This window comes from Pteropus medius, unplaced genomic scaffold, assembly GCF_902729225.1.
Source record: "Pteropus medius unplaced genomic scaffold, Ma_sr-lr_union100, whole genome shotgun sequence".
Classification (NCBI taxonomy): domain Eukaryota; kingdom Metazoa; phylum Chordata; class Mammalia; order Chiroptera; family Pteropodidae; genus Pteropus; species Pteropus medius.
Genome location: NW_024342469.1, coordinates 6,701,096 through 6,724,232, shown reverse-complemented (window position 1 = coordinate 6,724,232; position 23,137 = coordinate 6,701,096). Strand labels below are relative to the sequence as shown.

At 41.2% G+C, this 23,137-nt stretch overlaps 1 protein-coding gene and 1 pseudogene across 6 annotated transcripts in view; one reads left to right on the top strand and one right to left on the bottom strand.

The window, feature by feature from the left end:
• The window catches only part of TNRC6B (trinucleotide repeat containing adaptor 6B), a 204,143-nt gene that overhangs the window by 104,055 nt on the left and 76,951 nt on the right, over positions 1-23,137 (top strand). The gene's annotated exons all lie outside the window — the stretch shown is intronic.
• LOC120603070 (uncharacterized) lies at positions 7,151-7,269 on the bottom strand (annotated as a pseudogene).

The window sequence follows — 23,137 nt, the reverse complement described above, 5'->3', positions numbered from 1 at the left end:
GCAGTTTAACAAATATTAATTTGTTACTTCATGTGGGAGATATTTTTGATGATCAGAATGTCTTCCCTGCCCAAAACATTCCATGCCGATCAAAAGGAGATGACCTTCTGGACTGAGGAATGGAGAGAGAGATATGTTTTTCCCTCCAGATTTTGAAGAAACAAGTAGAAATCACTCTTTAACCAGATTATGTGTTCTCTCTCAGAAAAGCCCCGCAGAAAATACTGCCATGGTCTTGTGGAGGAGGAGGGCGCTTCCCCACCCCTTCTCCAGGTTTTGTGTAGTTGTGTCTCCACTATTAACACATTGTTTTCAGATACGCTTACTACATGGTTGAGATTTTCCCACCGTTTGTCTGGGTACTAATTGGTTTGCTTGCAAAAAAAAGGTTCTTTTCCATATTAAGCTGAAATAAACTGATCTTTGCTTACTGTAGGACTTACAGCCTTTAAAATGCTAACATACATTGAGAAGCTTAAGCGATGTGTATATATAAAATCTTAATGTACCAAGGTTTTTTCTTTTCTTTTTTTGGCATAACTTGAGAAAATGCCTGGTTAGCTTTCCATTTTAGTTATTCCTTTCTAAAACTACATCCTAGTCAAGCAGGCTGGATTTGGCTGTTTCCCAGGTCTCTTCAGACACTTTAACATGGCGTTTCCCAGACTTAGGTTTCAGGGAACCCGTAACATTGCAAAACCAATATTAGGATTCAACATGAGTTAACAGTTTTAAATTTGCCAGGTAGAGGCTTTTTAAAAAAACCCCACCATTTATTATAATCATTTCAAAGAAAAAATATTTTCACACACACACAAAATGGACAGCCTTGGACTAAGAGACATCTCATTAAATTAAGTATAGCGTGGTGAAAACCATTCCATCAGGACTATAGATCAGCAAAGGTGCTGAAGTTCAGCTTTTGGGTGGCACTTCCTACTTACAGACTGTCTCTTAGCCTGTATTACAATTGACTGCTTGCTGGTTTTTATTAGTCTCACTCATAGGAATAAACCTTCCTTCATTCTTATTTACTGACTACAGTGATAATGGCCTCAGTGACTCATACTTTAAAAAAAATTGCTTTGTTCCCTCTGCATATACTGTAAACAGATAACCAGTCAACTTTCATGTTAAAAAAAAAGCCAACTCCGTTATGTGCTGAGCAGTTGTAGAATCTAGCAAAGTTTATCTGATTTAATGAGGTATATAGTCATGGTGATTATGTAAAAGTGGCAAGTAGGTCACAGAACTAAATCATATTATTTACGGTTTTGCCAGCTTGTTGGCTCTTTATGAGTTATGAATAATCGCCATGGCAGATGTTCTGTCGTATTACGTACATAATTTTAATGTCTGCCACCCCACTCTTATATTTTAAGTGACAAAGATCTTAAATCTGGCAGCCCTACATCAAATGTCCTCTCTCTGCCTATCCTCATCAAGAGAAAGAGTCCCTTAGATGCACTTTAATCCTTTAATCAAGGGGAGCATGGCGGGCAGCCCACTAGCCTGCCCCCACTGCGATAGTGCTATCAGCTGGTTGTGGGAGTGGCGGGCCCAGCAGGGGCTTGGCCTCTTCATCTTGAAGAGTCCTGGGGCAGAGAGAGTTAGAGGCCGCAGGTAGCAATGTAGGGTGTTTGGTGGCAGCAACATGCTGGGTAGACTTGAGTTTGTGCAGGATATGTTCTAGGTCCTGTGTAAGAGAAGAATTTGTTTATTACATCAGTGTTTATATATCAGGCAATACGTAGTGCTGGGAATACAAAGATCTGACTTTTATCTTTGGAAGTCACCAAGCAATGTAAACAGTCAATGAGGTTGCCCGTAATAAAGAGAAGTATGATGTCAAGGGATCCCAGAGGGTGGAGAGAGAGGCCTAGGGCACCGGGAAGTCTCCACTAAAGAGGAAATATTTAAGCAGAGTCTCAGTGGGTACTTAGGAGTTGCTCGGTGAAGGGAGTGGTGAGTAAATCAGGGGTGGTCTGGTGTAGTGCTTCAGAACCAAGATTCTGAAGTCAAGACAATTGTATGTGTGGTTAGATCAGCCAGTATTGGGCAAGTAATGTCTGCGTGCCTCAGCTCCTTCACTGGTAAATACGGAATAATCATAGTACCAAGCTCAAAGAATAGTCATGAGGATTAAGTGAAAATTTATTTAAAGTGTTTACCATATTGTTTGGAATCCATGTAAGCTGCTTTTTTCGTCATTTCTATTATTAGCATTTCAGGCAGAGGAAATGGCGTAAACAAAGGTGAGGAGTTCGGGAGTAGGAGAGTCTGGGAAATGGTGACGTTAGTGGGACACAAGCGTAGGCTCTCTGGAAGAGAGTGGATGGGTTGGTTGGGTTTGTATTCCAAGAAGTTTGGATTTACCTTGTAGAAAGCAGCTTAAAAAAAATCACTGGCTTGAATTGATCTCCATGTTGAGGGTCTTGATGGGGAGGGAGAGAGATTAGGGGTAGACAGTCAAAGCAGAACAGTGATTGGAGAACATAAATTACATCAGCAACAGTAAAGATGGAAAAGCCAGATTTTTAGAGACTTCTGGAGTGAAATCCATTGGTTCCGATGAGAAAGAGGGAGGAATTGTGATAGCCCCAGGCTGGATGAATGGGTGATTCTGTGAGTTGGGGTGAGTGTCCAGTGGGTGGAGCAGGGGTTTTGAGTCTGTAGTAGGGTGAGGATGGAGGCTGAGTGGCTGTGGTTTTGCTTTAGAATGTATTAGATGTTTGCTGGACATTCAGATCAACTTGGCAAGTGGAAATAAGAGTCTACAGCTCAAAAGAGGTTTCAGGGACATTGGTTTTTATGTAGAGATGGTCTTCCAGGCCAAGGGAATGACAGTGCATCCTCAGAGGAATGGAATGAAACAGGAAAAAGGGTGGTGCAAGAGAAACCCAGGCAAGAAGGAGTTTAGGGAAGTGCGAAGGGTAGTCATCAGGGCCGGTGCCCCAAGGGGTCAGCTGAGATAAGCCCTGAATGTGGGCAGTTAGGTTGGGCCTCGACGAGCTCACTGCATGGTCTGTCCACAGGTTTCCATTGAGGCCCAGCAGCTCCAGCGCATTGTTATTCATCCTGCTCGTTCCTATCTGTCACACTGGAAAGAATCCCCTTGGGTTCTTGGGTCTCTCTTTGTCACTACAGTGAGTAGCTCTAGGACAATAACTACTTGTGCTCACCTCTGTAACCCCAGCACCTGACATACACACAAGTGAGTGGTCAGCGAGTATCTGTTGAATGAATAAATGAATCAAGATGACTTGAATTAACGAAAATCTTTGAGTGCCATATGTGTCCCAGGAGCTATGCTAGTCTCTAGGAATAAAGCTGTCAGCAAAAGAGATAAAAATCCTACCCCTTGTGGGGCTTACATTCTATAAAGCATGAATCAGAAGGCCAAAGGGAAGGAGCAGGTAGCGAGGTAACGACCAGAGTGCAAGGATAAGCGCTGTATCCTCAGCATCCGTGAACGGAGCCTGGCTCCCAGTAAGCACTGAGAGTCAGTTGACTTGAACATGGAAGAGAGGGTACGAGAAGAGAACCAAGGTGAGGGAAGAGATTTTCTACATAGATGACAGGTTTGCCTTGGAGAGGGAAGAGCAAATTTCAAGATGTTGGGAAGGATATTTGAAGGAGTTCCCACTGGGAGACATTCGCCTCTAAATGGGAGGCACTCTTCTCTGTAAAATAGGAGATGAAGTCTGAGAGGAAAAGAAAGAAAACATTTAGGATAGCCCTCCCTCCTCCACCCTCAAAGAAATTAAATTAAGAAAAATAAAAAAATATAAGAAACCCTAAAAAAGAACATCTACCAGCTCTAAGAGCTTAACTGAGAGGAAATCTTTTATTTGTAACTGCAGTGCTCTATGACTGTGCAGCTTTAATCTTCATAATAAAGACCATGAGCTAACTAACTGCAAGGAGGTTAAGTATCTTGCCTGAGGTTACACAGATAGGAAGTGACCAGACAGCCTTGACTTGAGTGCTGTACTCCACTGCTTTAGGAAGAAACCAGACAGAAAGCTGCTCCCAGGCCAGCTAGGTTCACAGTAGTTTCCTGAAGTTGCTGGGCCTCCCTTCCTTTGGAGAAATACTTGGGGTAGCATGGAAGGGAGCTGTGGACTGTCCCCTTCCCTTTTAAAATCAGTATTGATATTTTAGGCAACAGTGGACTTTGTAGAACTCTCAGTTTTTCCCACCTCCCTTGCTCATACTTGAATGTCCTTTAGAAACAAAGAATATTTCACAATTAGAGAAAACTTTAAATGCAAATCAGTCTGAATTCTCTGAGCTGCAGCACCTTCTCTGATCACCTGTCCTCTTTCCCCCATTAAACAAAGAAGAGCCAGCGCAGCTGGCCCATCTACCATCTGAGGGATGGAGATACTGAAGAAAAGCATGGCTCATGTGTGGTACCTAACAAGAGGACTCTGTCTGCTTTGCCTGTTGCAGAAATACTGATAGTATCTGCGGTGGTTCAGGGTTGGTGGTGGTTACAGTTCCTAGTTTGGCAAACAGGAATGTGTTCTCTTCCTGGGGAGAGTCCCTTTGTGTCTTAGGTTACAGAGGCTCTTCTGGAGAACTAGTTGGATTTCTGTTAGGTGAGGAATTCAGTCCCTGGCCCTGTGCCCTCCACCTGTGTCTGAGGCTTCTGACATATCACTCAAGGTCTAGGCCTTTGCAAAGGGGAGACCCTGACCTTTCCTTAGAGCCTATTTAGAGGCACAAGAGGCTTTGCAAATGAAACATGTAGGCAACACTACCCAAATAAAGAATTACTTGGAGAGACAACAATGTATATTCATGGTACCTCAGCATCTTATTTGCATTCTTCTAACATCTGGCTTTGCTGCTGAGACAGTTTGGAAGGAATGCCACCGTGTCTTCCATCTCTGTAATGTAAACAAATTTTCATGATTTGGAAAGAAACAACACACCAAAACCACATAATTTTACATGCCAAAAAGCCTAGATATTTCAGATACTGAAAATACAGAGCAAATAGATCACTTGGTGTTATTTGCGGGCAGGTCTCGATTCACTCCTGATCCTCATGTGTTTAAATGTCTCACCTGTTGGAACCTTTGGTTTACTGTTAGGGACCAGCATTTATTTTGTTTTTAAACACTGCTAGGATGGCCCATAGGGTATCACATATTAACACCTTTGGTTTTTTTAAATTGCTTATCTCCAGTGGGTTTTTAGTAACATGATCTTCTTTTGTCAGATATTGAATGCTAATACTGAATCACTGGTACCTGATGGAACGGGTTAGGCAAAAATTAGCAGATAACTCACCACTGAGATAGTACCTTCAGTAACCCCAGTGCCCTCAGGCCGGGATTAACTAGGACTAGTTGGCACCTTTATCTGGAAGTCGGAATAGAAAATAGCCTTAGCTTCCCACTCCTCCCCCACCCCCCTGTCCTGATACCCTTCTCCTGGGGAAGGAGTAAGCTGGAACTTCTGAGTGGTGTGTTTTCACGTTCCCCTTGTGTTAGGGGCAGTGTTAGCTCAGACATGGGTTAAGCTGCTGTGTTCTTCTGTGGCTTCTCTCTGAGGTTCTTTATGACCAAATTTTTAAAAAACTGTTCTGAATCATACTGAGGTTTTCCATAAGGCAGAGGTTGGGGGGAGGACATGAACTTGTATTCGTTTAAGTGCCTATTATATAGCAGGTACTTCCCACGACTTTGTTTAGTCTTCCCACAACCCAATGTGAAGAGTGGTTTGATCTTCATAGAAAGGTGGAGTTTCCAAAGCTTAGTAACTGAGCTGAGGCCACATAAACAAGGAAGTGGAGGAACGGGCTGCCGTAATTCTAGAATGCATTCTCTTCCCAAGCAAGCCTTCTTAACTGTGGTGCAGACTACCTTGTTAATTGACTGGGCGAATCTCTGTTTGTAAATTGGAGTGTCTTAAATTAAATATCAGCTCAAATGATGGGAACTGATGGCTTTATGGGGATCCTCAGTACCGCATTCATAATAAATAACAGGAGAAAGAGGCCAGTAGTGATGGTGTGCAGAGCAGGAGGTCGTTGGGGGCAGTCCTGGATGGCCGTTGAAAGGCATTTTTCTTTTTGAGCAGCTGATAGATTAATGGCAAAGAGAAATCATTGAATGATTAAAAACTTTATTTCAGATGATTAATTGAAAAGTCAGAATGGTTAATAAAGAGACATTTTTAAAAGGATCTTAACTATATTCGGTTTAAGTAGTAATTCTTACAGTATAATCAAATAGAGGGTTATCAAAGCCACAGTGAAGAAAATAGAAATTATTTGTAATTAGGCAATAATTAAAGGCAAGTACATGCCCAGTGATTTTAAAGTGCTTGAAAACAATCAGTTTTATTAAATAGGTTAAACATCTGGGTTACAAGCTTGTTTACCCTATTAATTTACTTAACAAACCTGTTCTTCATAGATGATGCAAAAATGAACTTTAGCTGAGCTATCGCCAGTTCCAATTTAATGGATTTTCTTTTTTAAAAACATATATTTTTACATTTAATTTTTTTCAAGTATTCTTCTCTTTTTCTTCTCCTTTCTGAACAATTCCATCCTAAAGGCTATTAGGTAGACAGAGAAGGTAGGTGGCCTGGTTAGGCGTGTCAGGGCCCAAGCAGACTGAGCAGGCCTTCATGCGTAGGGTGGATCTGGTGTGGTTTATCGGAGCTGAAGAGAGGCGAGAAGGGTGCCCACGTGGGGCTAGGGTGGCAGCAGCACTGAGAGGTTGGTTAAATGCAGGAGGATCGATCAAATAAGCATGTTAAGGATAAGGGGAGCGAGCAGCTCTCGCTGTTGGAGGAAGGGAGTTACATATACTGAAGGGGAGAAAACTGGGATGAACCCTGTGATGTTAGGTTGGAATCAGAAGTATTGGTATGAACTCACGGATTTTCATAAGCATTGACAAGCATAGAAATAACATAGATGTGAAGTGCATGCACACGCGTGTACTTATACATACATATGTACAAACATATGTTTCTTAGCTCGGTCTTTAGAGAGGATGAGAGTGCCTAGGAGCAGCAATACTGCCGTAGCAACAAGTATATTGCGTGCCTAAATACTATTTTTTTAACTAAAAGGGAATCCCAGCTTCCTTTTTCTTCTTCTTCTTCTTCTTCTTCTTTTTTTAACTGCCTACAGCACCCGGTACTCCTAGGTGGTCTCCCATCCAAGTACTAACCAGGCCTGACCCTGTTTAGCTTCCAACATCAGACGAGATCAGGCACGTTCAGGGTGGCATGGCCGTAGACAAGAATCCCAGCTTCTTAGAGAAATGGTTGATTATAGGATTAGAGCAGAAAAGTTTAAGATGAACCTGAAATATCTTCTGCTAGAAAGCAAAGAAGTCTCAAAGAATAATGGAGACATGTCAAAAGGACACAGAAGCCAGATCAAAGGTGCTCCCACTGGCCAAATCTGAAATTATTTGATCACCAAAATTGAAGAAGTGATAGTTGTGGATTGTTAACCTGTTGACTAAAAGAGAAGACTAAGGGGTCCCACACAACATTACCCTATTTCGCAATAAAACATACATATGGACTTGTGAATAAATTCAGAGTTTGATGAATGGGTTATTTAAATTTAAAAGTACCTCCTCGCAAAATACCTATTGAATACAAAGGGAGAAAAGAGGAACTTTATAGTGGAGAAGCTTGGCAGAAACCACCTTAACCAAGTGATCTGAGTGAACACCAGCAGTGGGACAAATTGAAATTGTGTCACCCGATAGGATGCAATGAGAGCACAGCATCGATTTGGTAATATTTGTGCCAAGGTGCATGACCTGTATCTAATCAGGAGGAAAGAAGACAAGCCCAATTTGAGGGACATTCTACAAATTAAATAGCCTGTGATCATCTTCAAAAGTTTCAAGGCCATGGAAGTCAAAGCAAGACAGGAACTGTTTCAAACCGAAGGAGGCTGAAGAGATATAGCAACTAAATGCCACACACGATTCTGACCTGGGGCCGTTTGCTTTAAAGACCACAGCTGGGACAAGTGTCAAAATTTGAATGGGGCCTGAGGATTAAATGGTAGTAATGTATAAGTTTTAATTTTTTAATTTTGTTAGTTGTACTGTAATTACAAGATTTTTTTAAATGTATACGTTAAAGTATTTGGGGTGATGATACATCAGATTGACGATTTACTCTCAATGATTCTGGGAAAAAAGAGTTCTTTGTACCATACCTGCAACGTTTCTGTAAGTTTGAGATTGTTTCAAAATTTTAAAGAGATTTTAAAAAGTAATATTCTCACCTAAAATTTAAATCATGAGAAGTACATAAAATTTAAAAAGTGCCCCATTTCTTATTTTAACTCACTCTCTCCAGTCCTCCTTCCTGGAGATACCACTGTTAACAGCTAAGGCTTATTCTTCTAGACATTTCGTTTACGTATGTATAGTGTAGATTTTGTTGCGTATTTAATGTGCTGGACCTACTGCATTCCTAGGAATTACAGTGTTCAGCAATCCGAAGGCATGGTCCTTGTCCCCTGTAGTAGCCACGTGGCATTGTGGTTTTTTGGAGGTGCCAGTGAAATGTGGTGGTGGAAGCTTAAGCTCTAAATGCATATCTCAGCCCTACCTGCAATATGAAATCTTCTCAACTTCATTGTGCCTCAGTTCCCTTATCTGTAGACTGGAGATGTTACTAGTCCCCATCTAATAGGACTATTTGGAGAATTACATGAGGTGAGACTTGTGATACGTTGCTAATTACACTTGTGTGTGGCACATGGCAAGCATTCAGTAGATATTAGCTATCGTTGATAATACATTTGTTATTGTTTTTTGCTCTTATAAATAATCTTAAATTGGCCTTGTATACTTTTTTTGCATACTTATGCTTCCAAAACTTTTTAAAACATTCGGTTACCTTACTATCATGAAGTTTTTCATTTAGTGTATTTGTTAGCCTGTTAGAGTGATGTTGAACACTAGATAGGGAATGGAGAGCATTTGTCCAAAATTTTTTTGCTACATACAGCTGGAACTGGAGTAATATGGAATATGAAATAATGGCTTAATTCTAGATTTATCTATATTCAAGTGGTTTTCTGCTAACATTGTTGTATTTGTATGGAAATTTGCCCGTGTTCAAATAATACAATTTTAAAATAATTAGATGAGTTTTGCCCAAATTCGAAAATGTCATTTACGTAATGCTAATCACTAGGAAATGTCCTGTTACTTTGTCCGAGGTTATAAGCCAAGAAAATACTGTATATGAGGTTTTGAAACTTTGCCTGGTAGATTGTGAAAGTCAGAGAATTCCTATTTATTCTAGTTTAAAGTCGTTTAATTTGATGTTTATATTCTTGTATACCCTGCTTCAAACACTGCAATAGGCTTTTAAACCTCTGAATGGCTTTTATTTTGTTTGCCTCTGGCAGACCTATTTTGCAAATGACCAACTTTTGAGTTTTAACAAGAATATTTCTACTTGTTACCTTTCACATTCAAAAAAATCAAATGAATTCTTTTTAGGGTATTATAATTGCAAATAAATTGTGATTTTCCTGTACCAAGTAAATGAATGTAAATAAACCATCGCTACCTGTGAGTGTATCTATAAACTCATGTAGGATGTGGGAGATGCTTGAAAACTGTGAACCAAAGGGGAGACTATCTTTCAAAAGGAGATGACTCATTTCTTAACGATTAATCCAATTTATGTGTTGCCGCGAGACAGCGATTGACTTGTTTCCCAGTTTGGAGATACATGGCACACCTAGTCACCCTCATAGCTTTGTGAAGACCAAAATGTTTCCTCCGTGTCACCGGCCAAGTTCTTGCAGATGTGTTGAAGGGGCCAGTGTGTAGCAAGCCTACTGGAACCAGGGATAGGAGGGGAGCGAGTGGAGGGAATCATTGCTCATGGGGGGAAACTCTGCTCTTCTTCTGAATGTCTGGACTGCTGTGTCGCAGACATCACAGCCTGTCAACACAGCTTCCATCTGTCTTTCTTCTTGCCCAGGTTTGCACTAATGTTTTTATCTAACACACTTTCGAATCGAGTGAGGAGAACATCAGATTTATTGCCTTAGACTGTGATGAGGACAAGCAAGATCTATGTTGAATGGGCTTCATTCAGTTTTGCAAGTTGGCATTAGCTTAATAAGTTTCAAAAAATGCTGGCCACTGATTATTAGCCTGTGTTGTTGAGTGCAGTAGAGAGAACTAATTATTGATGTTCACAAAACCGTAACAAACTTAACGGATAGCTCAAAACAAAACACATTTTGGTCCTAAGCTATTGGTGCTTCCCAGCCAGGTGTCAGGACACGAGTACATCACAAAGACCTCACATGTCACAACATGCCAGGTTTTACCCACCATCCTAGGTCCGGCTCACCTCTCCATCAGGATTGCTTCTGGCTGAATGAGCCACCTTCCTCTTTCCGTCAGTCCATGTCCCACCATTTGCCCTTCCATAGCACAAGTCAGCTTCATGAGAATACTCTTTGCTTCTATTTTAATCTCTTCCAGGTATGTCATAAAAATATACAAATGTGCAGTGAAATAGAATTGGGAAGACAGCCCAATAAACTACTTAATGATTACTTCGATAAAGGCCACTTAGGGAAAATCTTTATAGTTTCACTAAGTTCTATATTTAAGATGAAGTTTTGAGACCTGATATCTCCTTCCTTCCTTCTTTTCTTTCGCCTCAGCTTCAGTCATGAGAACATTCTCATGCGGTAAGGCCTTCAGTTTCTGCAATTTTATTTTATTTTGTTATTTTCTGCCACGTGGCAGGTACAGCTGAGAAGTCACCTTCAGAAACCACTGAAAATTCTGGCCCCGTCTTCCTGTGGGTGCAGCGAACCAGGTTCCAGAGGGCTGTTAGCTGGAGGTTGGGAGGCTAGTGACTGGCTTCACCTTGGAGCTCTGTCTCGTCTCTTACTGCCTTTTATTATATGTCTCTCTCACTTTCTTTCCTTCCTCAGTTTTCCTTCTTGCCCTCTTTTTACCCACATGGTATCACCTTCTTCAGCCCTCTACTTCTCCCCACTTAATTAATGAAAGGGAGTTTGAAACAAAGGGAAAGAAGAGAAAAGAAGAAAAATTTTATAATACAAAGTTTAAAGCAAAATGTTTAACTCCGTGTCTTTGTATGTTGCCACATCTCTTTAAATTTTTAGAGGATATTAATATTGTCTTGTATTTCGTAAGCTATCTGTACTCTGTGTAGACTCTGGGTTCTTTATTATTCAATTATAAGAGAAGGCAGTACTTGCAAATTTCTGTCAGTCCTGTGAAGCCGAAGAGTCTAGTATTTATTCGTGAACAGCTAGGATGAAGTGGGCGTACAGGTTCAATTCTCCTCCTCCTGTGTGATGCTGTGGCCAGCGTCCAGGGCCAGTCTGTCCAGAATCTCCTATTGCCACTCTGCTTCCCAGGGAGTAGCAGAGCCCAGGCTGTTGACCTGCCCTTCTGCTTCCTCTGTCTCACTATATTCAGAAGTGAGTAGCTTGAGTAGATTTTATGTGTTACAAAGCAATTTGCAGAACTTGGGTTTTAATGCTTGCACCAGTCTTTGTAAGCATGATGTATCTGAAGGACAACGTGTAACTGACCCGAGGCTGTCTGGCTTCACTGAGGCTCTTCTGTGAGAATAATGGATTGGTAACTGCAGAGCTGCCTGCGGCTATGGAGAAGCTGTGCTATACTTATATCACCTGCTATTGTTCTCTCTCTGCTTCCACTGCTGCTGCTTTTTCTATTTTTAATAAGTTGCCAATTACTGGGTTTTTGTGGGGATACCAACAGTTCACAGAAATGGGCGCAGGAAAAATGTAGTTGCTGTCTAATCTTTATTTGCATTTATCCAGTGAAATTGATACTAAAAGATTCTCAGCAGTTGTTATTTTGAAAGTACTAATGCGTTTTTATCTTACTAAACAGCACTGTTCAGTTTTATCATTTTAAAAACTACATACAGGCACATGGCAAAAGGCGCTTTGCCCAACATCAGTTTTGATGATGATATAATTTCAGGTCTATTCCTAGACTCAGCCCGCCATGCATGTGTGGAATCTATGATAGAACTAGCCTTACCAATCAATCAGTGGGGAGAGGTGACAAATGACATTGCAGATTAGTGGGGAGAAATGATGGACTTTTCAACAAATGGTGCTGGGGGCTCCGTATGATTATATTGTCTCCTAGGGCTGCCACAACAAAATACCACAAACCGGGTGACTAAAAACATCAGAAGTTTCTATTTTCACAGTTCTGGAGGCTAGTAGTCCAAAATCGACGCGTTGGCATGGCCAGGCTCCTTTTAGAAGGCACTAGAGAGGAGTCTGTCCTTGCCCCTTCCTAGCTTCCTGTGTTTGTTGGCAGCCCTTGGCGTTCCTCGGCTTACAGCCATATCACTTTAGTTTCTGCCTCTGACTTCACATGATTATTTTGCCTCTGTGTATATGGATCGAGTCAGACACCATATATAAAAATAATACCAAATGGAGTCAGTAAATATGAAAAGATTTAATACTTCTAGAAACAAATACTTCTAGAACTGTGGCCTTGGGAGAGGGATGTTTTAAACATGATGCAAAAATGCACAAATCATGAGTGAAATTGATACATTCATATTTATTATAATTAAGAACTTACATTCATCAAAAGATACTATAATGAAAGTGAAAGAAAAACTAGGAGAAAATATTTTCAGCATATTGTCAGCAGAGGGTTTGTATACGGAGTACATAAAGAACTACAAATCAATAAGAAAAAGACCTAGTAGAAAAAATAAATAAGTAGAGAAAATCCAAATGGCCAATAAATATAGTGAAAAAATATTCAATTTAAATAATAATCAAGGAAATGAAATTTAAAACAGTGAGATATAATTTTGTGCTTATCAAATTAGCAAAAATTAAAAGATTTCATAATACCAGAGTTTAGTTGAAGATAACAGAATGAGAATTTTGATACTCTTCTGGTGGGAGGATGAATTGTAGTAATAGCCACTTTAGGAACAGTGTAACAATATCCAGTTTGGAAAATGACCCAGCAGGTTGAATGGGGGACACAAATCTACCCCACTGAAGAACTCTTGTGTATATGCTTATATCAGAGACATGTACTGGGATGTTGACAGCAACATTGCATGTAGTAGTACAAATTAGTAGGACATGGGAACCCCAGTGTCCATTGGAAAGAGAATGGATAAATACATTGTGGTATATTAACAATGGAACTCTACAGCATTTACACGAAAGAAATATAACACATCATAGCATAACAAATGAATTTTGGGAATGTAGTGTTGAGTAAGAAAAGCAAGTCACAGAAAAATATAATACAGTCGACCCTTGAACAACACAAATTTGAACTGCGCAGATCCACTTGCACACTTTTTAGAATAAATACTGTAAATGTATTCTCTCTTCCTTATGATTTTCTTAATAACGTTTTCTTTTCTCTAGCTTACTTTATTGTAAGGAAACAGTATGTAATATATATAACATACAAAATACGTATTAATTGACTTTATGTTATCAGTAATATGTTATCGGTAAGGCTTCCAGTTAACAGTTGGCTGTTAGTAGTTAAGTGTTTGGGGAGTCAAAAGTTAAACGTGGATTTTCGACTGTGCATGTGGTCGGCACCCTTAACCCCCGTGTTGTTCAAGGGTCAACTGTAGTATGATTCCATTTATAAAATTCAAAATGTATAAAACAAAAAATAAATCGTTCAGGTTATAAAGCATCATGTGTTTCAAAGCAAGGGGATGATAAGTGTTCAGTTGAGGGATAGTATACTTATAGAGTAGGAAAAGATGGGGCCATAGAGGGGTACGAGGGGCTCTGGGTACCGGATGTTCTGTTCTTGAACTGAGTGGTGGGTACATGAGTTGGTTTTTTTTTGTATGCACTAAATAATAATAAAAAACTTTTAAAAATTACCGCCAGAAGCATTATTGTTTTTGAGAGTGGAAGAATAACAGCAATGTCAAGTCTCCATCCAAAAAGTAATTCAAGCACTGAATACTTATTTTTACATGTGTTTTGAATTCTTTGTAAATGAGAGATGCTTGAAAAAGAGAGAAAAGAAAGGCAGACCCAATGATCTTTGTTTGTCCCACGACTTTGGCATTGAGAAGGCTTCTGCTCCTGCAGAGTTGACATTGTGTTTTAGCTGCATGTGAAAGCATATTCACATTTTTAGTGAAGCAACAACATGCCCATCTCCTGTTCATTTTATTATGTCCTGGCATCTCATTGAGCCAGATGGAAAACGTTTCCCACATTAGGTTCTCTTTCCACTTGTCAGCTATTTAATTTTACTGTCCTCGTTCGCATGTTGATAAGATTTAAAAATGTGTTAGTTAACTCAGTCCACTTTATTCCAGTCGAAGAGGGTAGCAGCCTGTTCTTGGGGCAGCCTTCCTTTGGGACATTTACCTTCCCTCTAAGTTCTCCAGTACAGAAGCTTTTCGTGATAGTTTACACACCTTCTCCTTTCTATTTAAATCATATATTTAATAAGAGTAGGAACAGAGTAAATAAAACTACCTTTATTTCTTCCAGACTTTCTAGATGGAGTTATCTGGCTAGCAATTGAAAAAGCATAAGCCTTTATCTCACCAAAACAATATGAAAAATTCACTGTTAAGCAAAATAAAAAGAATAAATTAGGAACATAGGCTAGGGAATCAGGCAAATCTGAGTTCAGGCCTCAACTATGCCACATATTTCTATGTGTAAAAACTGTGTAAAGTCTCTGAACTTTTAAGATGGGGTGGTAATAGTTTCAACTTCGTAGTCTAAGGATTAGAGGACTAATCCATGTAAAGCACGTGCTTGTTACTATTGTTATTCTTGGACCTGCCCTAATTTTCATACTGTAAGCAGGGGCATTGGGTCCTTTGGCCGGATATCCCTCCCACCTCCCCATGGCCTCCCCATGTGCCCCTCAGGTTCCGCTGCATACTTCGTCTCTTCCTACAATTTAAGTAGTTGTGTGAGCATGGGCAAATCACATAAAATCTTTGAAATATTGAGGTTTCTGCAACTATAGAACAGATGTCAGTATGGATGTCACAGTTTTGCTACACTGATCAAACAGTCAAGTGGCATGAGACGGTGGACGAGAAAATGCTCTGCCCTCTGTGACACACCGTGGGAACACAGGCGTTCACTGATGACTGTTCTCCCTGACATCCAGCACACTCACACCACCCCCCCTTGATGGGCAGGCTTGTTAATGTTTATTGAATGTACAGTTTGATCTTTATAAAATACCTTTGAAGGTACGTGGCTTGGATAGTTTGCTTAAATTTGGTAAGAGAGTTTGTGAATCAATTTTCACTTCCAGATTCATTGAGAACTATTATCACTTTGATCAGAATTATTTTCTGTAACATTTTTAATGCATTGCTTTCGGTGGTTAAAATGGGTGAGTCCAGAGTCTTAATACTTCCCAAGTATGGTATTTACTGCAGTGGAGACAGCATTAGTCTCAAAGGTGAGAATTGGAAACTGTTAACAAATTGTTGGTAACAAACATTCTTTGATACCCATCTTTCCTAGAACTTAAGGAAATTATGAAGACAATATAATCGTTTTATATATTGTGGTTTGCTAAGATTTATCCTAGATTTGTCCTTTGTCATCCTCTTCATGCTCCCTGGATAAAGGCATTACTCCCGGGTCTCGGCTTCCATCTCTGTGCACTCTAAGACTTCTGATTCTTGTTACCAGCTGGACTGTTCCTCAGTTAAGTTTCCAAGCCCTTATTCAACATCTTTATCTGGATGCCCCAAAGGCACACAAGTTTTACCACATCTAAAACTGAGCTCATTATCTCCCTGGCCTCCTTCCCCCAGCCCCAGACCTATAGTCTTCTTTTTATGTGCTCCCTTTTGATTGATAGCTCATTCTTCACCAGTCACCCTAGTCCATGCTCTTGGAAATTATCCTAGACCCGAGTTTCTCAATCTGGGAACACATATGGGGCTGGGTAATGCTTAGTTTAGAGGCCTGTCCTGTGCATTGTAAGGTGTTTAGCAGCCTTCGTGGCCTCTGCCCACTGGGTGCCAGTAGGACCCTGCCCTCTCAGTCATGATAATTAGCTGTCTTCTTCACACATGATCCGATGTCCTGGGGCGGGGGTGGGGGGCCAAATCCTCCCTTTTGAAAATGATCGTTACACTTTTCTCTCTCTTGCCTCACATGTAGTCAGTTACCAAGCCCTTTGATGCTGCTTCCTGCATATCTTTCTGAGATTTCATTTTTCCTTTTTATTCTCATCATTCACATCTTGGTTCAGGTTCTTTTCTCTTGCCTTCACTATTCTAGTGGTACTGGGAACACCATCTTTCTTGAGGAAGACACCATGCTCGATGTGCCTGGTGCTTGACGTATATCATATGTAATTCTTAACACAAGTTTGTTGTAGGTCTCTGAGTTGCAGGCAGCCTAAACCTGGCTCAAACCTTTAAATTCAAAAGAAGAACTTACTGGCCTCTGTCACTAGGAAGCCCAGGACTCCACCCTTCTCTATAGCACTGAGCTGTGCTTGCGTGTGCTTTGCTTGTCTGACAGGCTCTCCCTGCAGGGCGGCTGGCAGCCTGGCAGCCTAGCCTAACTTGTCCTTACAGCCTTCCATCTCAGAGAACAGGGGACTGTCCTCAGAAGAGGCCAGTCCCTCACCTACAGCAAAAACGTGTAGGGAGATAATCTGCATTTTATCAGTAAGGAAACAGGTTCTGAGAAGGGAACCCTGTGCCCAAGGTGTGTTGTGGGTAGAGCTGGGCGAATGATTTCAAAGCAAAACTTTCCCCCTTACTGTGTGCTGGGCCTGACTCATCTGTCCCTTCATCTTATCTCTTCACCTGCCACACAGCCTTCCCTCACTTAAAAGGTTAGCTTTCTGGAATGCAAATTTAATTCTTTAATTACTTTGCTTAGTAGATTACTTCAATGGTTCTTCACCAAGATAAAGTCCAAATTTAGCCTGAAAGGCAAAGCCCTTTGTACTACTGGCCTTTGCTTATCTTAGGCTTATCTCCTGTCATTTCCCTAGGTGTACTTAAGGCCCCAGCCACCCACTGCTTCAAAACATCGTGCTTTTGCAGTTTCCCGGGTATAGTAGAGTGGTTCGAGATCACTGGGAAACGGACAGACCTTGAATCTTGGCACTACCACCTACTAGCCTCGGACCCTGCCTGTAATGCCCTGCCCATTCCGTCCCCCTAACTGAAGTCTCTTTAAGACTGTGAACTTGGCCTTTGTTGGAGGGGCCTTGTTGGCCTTGTAATGCCTCGACCCTCATAACTATTCTTTTCTTAGCCTCTGTACTTACTGAAGTTTGCATTCTTCATTACTATCCTCATTGCCAGCATTTGTTATTTTTAAAAAGCACACCTTTGGGAACAGATTAGGTTGGAGTTTTTATGGCCTCTGGGTATGGACCCAGGCCAAGATTGTGGTCTCTGCGTGCTGGGTTTCCACATGCTTCCAGCATGCATCAGCTTCCCTTGTAGCTGCGGCTTTGCTTTGCCCTGCCCTACACCATCTGGGTATTTCTTCTTTTTCAAATTATCTTAAGCAGTGTTGTCCAGTAGAACTTTCTATGATAGAAATAGTCTGTATCTGTGTTGTCCAACCTGATAGTCAGAAAACAGATTTGGCTATTAAACATTTGCAGTGTGGCTGATGTAACTGAGGAACTAATTTTTAAATTTTACTTGATTTTAGTTAATTAATATTGCCACATGTGGCCACCATATTGAACAGTTCGGGTCTTAAATGTTAATAATAGCTTAATCCTTCCTATTAAGTAAGATGTTTTGTCTTCTCTAATTTGTTACTTCTGATATTCTCTCTCTCTTTTATGGAAAACTATTCTGTACTTAAATGCCTGCTGCATCTAGAGTAATTAACTTGTATTAAAACTGAATAAAGTACTTAATGCCACTGAACTGTACACTTAAAAACAGTTAAAATGGTGAATTTTATGCCATGTGTATTTTACCACGATAAATAATGAGAGAGTGCCTGCGTGGTGAAGGGTCATAAAACCTAAGGTGAAGGGCCATCAGGGAGATTTTCGCTGAGGAGTCAGCACCCTGAGTCTAGAAGGTATGAACAGTGGTCCAGGGGAAAGAGATGACTAGTAGCTTCCTGACCAGGAAAGGCTGGAGAGCAAGCAGGTATTGGGCCACGAAGAGCCCCAGATGGCAGGCTAAGGAGATGAGGCTTGGTCCTGAAGGCTGTGGAGGGATTTTAAGCAAGCAAAGGACATGTTTGGATTTTATTTTTATAAAGATCACTCTGGCTGCTCTGTGGAAAATGTGTCAGAGGATGGCGAAACTGGATCATGGGAGACGTAATCAGGCTAATAGCAATCACGATCAGAACAGCAGTTAACATTCAGTGTTGCGGTGATTCAGGAGCTGATGAGAGAGTGCAGTGAAGGGGTTAGGAAAGATGCCATCTCTTATTTGAAAAGTAAGATTTTCTTATTCGGAAAGTTCTTCACCCATTTTGCAGTGTTACTGTATAGGAATAGCTAACCCAAAGCCAGCTGAGATATCCTTGTCTTTAATCGCTCTTTAAATATGGAAAAAAGAACCCTCGCGTTCACATGACAAATAACGATAGAAGATATATAAGCTCTTTTCCTCACAGAATAACATAGATAGGTATTAGTAGGGGAGAGCAATGGCTGTGGCTATAGAAGGGACCCTTGTAACAGAACTATTCTATATCTTGTACATACACACACATGCACACAATAAATGCATATAAAACAGGAAGTCAGTCAGGTTGGTGGATTGTATCACTGTGAATTTCCTGGTTGTGATATTGTACTATAGTTATGTAAGATTTACCATTGGAGGAAACTCAGTGAAGAGAATACAAGACCTCTCTGTTATATCTCAAAAAATTAAAAAGAAAAAAAATGAATAAAGCAGGGCTCCCTTGGAACTTCTGGTTTTCAGTATTTTCCCTTTATCTGGATGTTTCTTCAGTAATTTGTACAGAAATGACTTGTTTTGATTAAATTTGACACCTTGCTAAAGAATATTTAGCTGTCTTGTCAATTCCGAGACATACATTTTTTCTCCACCTTTTAACATCTTCGAAATAAGAATGCATCTTACAATTTATGGAGACTTAGGATTGAGGTGGCAGTTTTCCTTAACGACACCTAAAATATTAGTGTCTTACAATCACTGGTGCCCTAATTTGATACATTTGATTAGTGGGTCATTTGACCATGTTGGAAAAAAATAGTGGCTGGTCAAAGTTTTGTTAGGCACATTTTGGGGGGTGGGGTGTGAAATATCAGTTATTAAGTGTTTCTCACCCTTCTATAATATATTTTGTGATGTTCAAACTGGGATTCTCCCAGCCACATTTCTGGTTGCCGCCTGGCTCTTTGGCAGGCAGTGCCCGCAGGGCTTGTGAGAGGGCGGCTGCAGGGCCAGAGAAGGAAGAAGGAACCTGGTTCTTCCTGTCTGCTTCCTCTTCCCATGAGGGTCACTTCTTTGCCCCAACGGCAGCCACAGTTCCTTCCTAGAGCAGAAGCTGAATCCATTTTCCAGTTTTTCCGATACTTACAGGACCAGCTTCATTGCCCCCCTAAGGCGTTGGCACCGCCAAGTTCCCTGCTCAGAGGCCGGGGCCCTCGCTGAGACTCTTCCCTTTGTTCCCCGCCCTGGGGCCGCTGCCACCTCTGCAACACCTTAGTGTTCTCTCTCTCGGTTTCACTCTTCCGTGACTAGTTAATAACTTTATACCTAGTTAACAATTCTTTGTTAAAATTACGAGTGTGGACTGTCTCCTGCGTGAACTTTGACTGGTACCAGTCAGATCAGCAGAACCAGCAGTATGTGTGGGCTTGGCACCCGAGCTTCTCTCCCATGTGCTTTTGTTCTCTGCAGCCAATGAGCTTTTTGAAGTAGAAATATGATATTCTTCCTGCTTAAACCAGTGGTTGGATGCCCATGTTCTGAGGGGGAAAAAAGAACATCATTCATGGAGCCTGCAGGGCCCTGACTGGGCTGGCCCCCAAGCCTCTTCTCACACTTCCCTTCCCCCAACTCCGTGATCCGGCCACACAGGTCTTACTTCAGTTTGTCAACAGCAAGGCCGGTGGCGGTTCCTCTGCTTGGACTCTTGCTGCATCCCCCACGCCTAGTTAGCGCTTTCTTCCTTTAGTTTAATTGTACCCTCCTCAGGAACCACCCTTCTGCCCTTCCTGGAGGAATACCCTCTGAGTACCTCATGCCCCTTATAGCCTTAGTGGATATTTATGTGCGTTTTTCTCTAATGAATGTCTCTTTCCCCACCTATACCATTAGCTTCATCAAGGGCAGGACTAAGTCAGTGTTTGGGTTTTTTTGTTTCTTTTCTGTGTCCCCAGTGTCTGGCGCATTGTATGTGCTAAAGAAATATTTGTTGATTGAACAGTAAGAAGGGACCAGTTGGTGGTATCTCGATGATGATGTCAATTTTTATTATAAACTAAAATTTTTCAAGGAAGTCTCTCTAGCCGTGCGTCAAATTACTTCATTAAAAACGCTGACAAAGAACCGAACCATGAGAAAAATTCATTTGTTAAAGTGGAAGTCGTAGTATGTTAACATTAGTCTTCTTAATATTCAAATGAAAAGACAGAATATGAAAATCTGTGTACCCCAGTGAAGCCTAATTCTTATAGTAGTTTCTATATTTCCAACCCCTCCTTAAAAGACAAATATAAAATTATCCTTCTTTCTTTGAGCTGCCACTAGTCTCAAATTGGAGATTTTGCTGAACCCACAATGTCTGGATATTTGCTCTTCTGAAATTTTTTCTCTTAACCCAGTAAGTACAGCACCCAGTGTTTAATGCAGCTATGCCTTAATCTTCCTTTCCTCTAAGTCTCAAGGTCTTGGTCACGTGGACAAACGCTTCTGCGCAAGCTACGGGACCCTGCATGTATCCTTCCTAGAGCCCATTACCACACTCTGAAAATTCCTTCTGACTTTAGGAGCATTTCCTTCATCGCTTGTCTTCTATCACTGAATAATTGTCATCAACCATTTTGTAGTTAACAATGAAAAAGTAGAGACTTTTACCCCCAAATTACTCCTTTGTTAAAACTGGATTTTACTAATTCTCTAAAACCACCATAAAATGTTAGGACTGAAAGGAACCTGACATCATCTAGCCCGTTCTCATACATGTGAGAGCCAGAGCAGATGAGTGAGCTGCCTAGGTCCCATGGAGTGTCGGAGACAGAGCCAGAACCTGGCTCCATACACCCTGGCTCACGTGTCAGTGAGGACTGCAAACCTGCTGTGTGTAAGGCAATGTCAGGAATTTCTTTCTAGGCCAGTCCTCTAGAACTGACACATCCAAATCAGCATTGCTTTTAAAAAGCAGACTGTGTAGATATGGAAAAAAGTGCCCTAGCACTGGTAGGTTTTGAAAGAGGAGTTCCCAAACTTTCTGAGCCAATTAAATATGACTAGAATAAGCACATAACCCTTCAAGATAAATGCTTCAAAGAGGGCAAAACTTATTTGTCTCAGTAAATCCTGGTATGATTGTCAAGATCTCAGGCTTATTTCTTTATATTTTCAGTGTGCTTATAATATACTTAGAGACAGTGACCTAATTTCATAATATATACTATAAATAATATTTAAAATCATATTACATAGCACCTTATCGCCTATCAAATGATAGTAAGGACTAGAAATTCTGAGCAGGATAGGAAAGCGCTGCCAGGAAAGCTTTTGTGGGTGAGAAACATAAGTTAGTCCCTGGTGTAGTTGGACAGACGTCATCTTGATACCTTCATTTTACCAAGCATTTCTTGAGCGCCTTTCTTTGACTAAGCACGAATGGCATTGGGAGACCAGAGAAAAGGCAGAAGGTGACAGTGGGTTCTGGTAACCAGAGGCGAAAGTTTGTACAGGGAGGTATGGTAGAGGAGATGGAGCCACATGAATGGCAGGCTTGAAGAGCCAGGTTCAGGAGTGGAGGCTTGATCATAATAGCTAGTAGGATAAATTCATTGGCAAATTGGGACTGCCTTTTGAGCAGTAGGCAGAAACCGGACTTCCTAGGCATTCTAGGAAGCAAGTTCACCTGTCTCTTGAGTTTTCAGGCTGATCTGGGCAGATGACATCACATACACTCATAAAAGAGTCAAGTTGCTGTTAAAGGCAGTTACCTGATTAAAAATCAAATGAACCTTTATTGTTGCAATTACCCTCTTATGTAGATATTGTTTACCAATTCCTCTCTGGAATACCGGGCTGAACTCCTTGAAGGCAGGGCCTATGTCTGTTCATCCCTGTATCCCCAGGGCCAGTGTAATAATACCTGGCACTTAGTAGGTGAACAATGAATATTTGCTTAGAAAAAATGAATAAGTGCTCTGGGCTTTAGGAATCCTTTGGATCTAACAGGAAGACTGGAAGAGATGAGACTCGAGAGAGGAAACTTCAGCTGGTTGGAAACAATATATAAAGGAGCAAAACAGTCATTTCTGGAGGTGGGAATAACCTAAGTGAAGGCCGGGGCTTAGGAATGTGGACAGGAGGCCCCGCAGGAGGCCAGAGGCCCTTTTATTGCATGGGGAGAACAGGAAGAGTTCTGGACATGATGGCAGGTGCTGTCCCCTTTCATATTGTGTAGGCATTCCCCGTGGACCCCTCGTCTCACACACCACCACCACCCTCCCCGCCCTGGCCAGCATCTGCTCTGCTGCCATCCACCCTGCAGACTTTGGCTTACACTCAACAGCTTGGGTCCTACCTTGTGCTTTTTAGACTGGGTCTTTCCTCTCCCTAGATGACTTTTTTCCCCATGTGGCTTTTTTCCAACATTCAGCACTCAGATGTCACCTGCTCAGAAGCCATCCCTCAGTGTATCCGAAGCGTTCCCTTATCTTATCCAAAAGAACCCATTTTCTGCCCTTTGCATACTCTGCCCCATTACCCTATCTGGTTTATTTTCTTCTTAGTATTAATCACGACTAAGATCATATTATTCATTAGTCTGCCAGTTTAATGCCTATTGTCCCTTACTGGAGGAATAGAAGCACTTTTTCTCTTTTTCTCCTCTATCCTGAGTACCCAGAACAAGGTAGGGCGT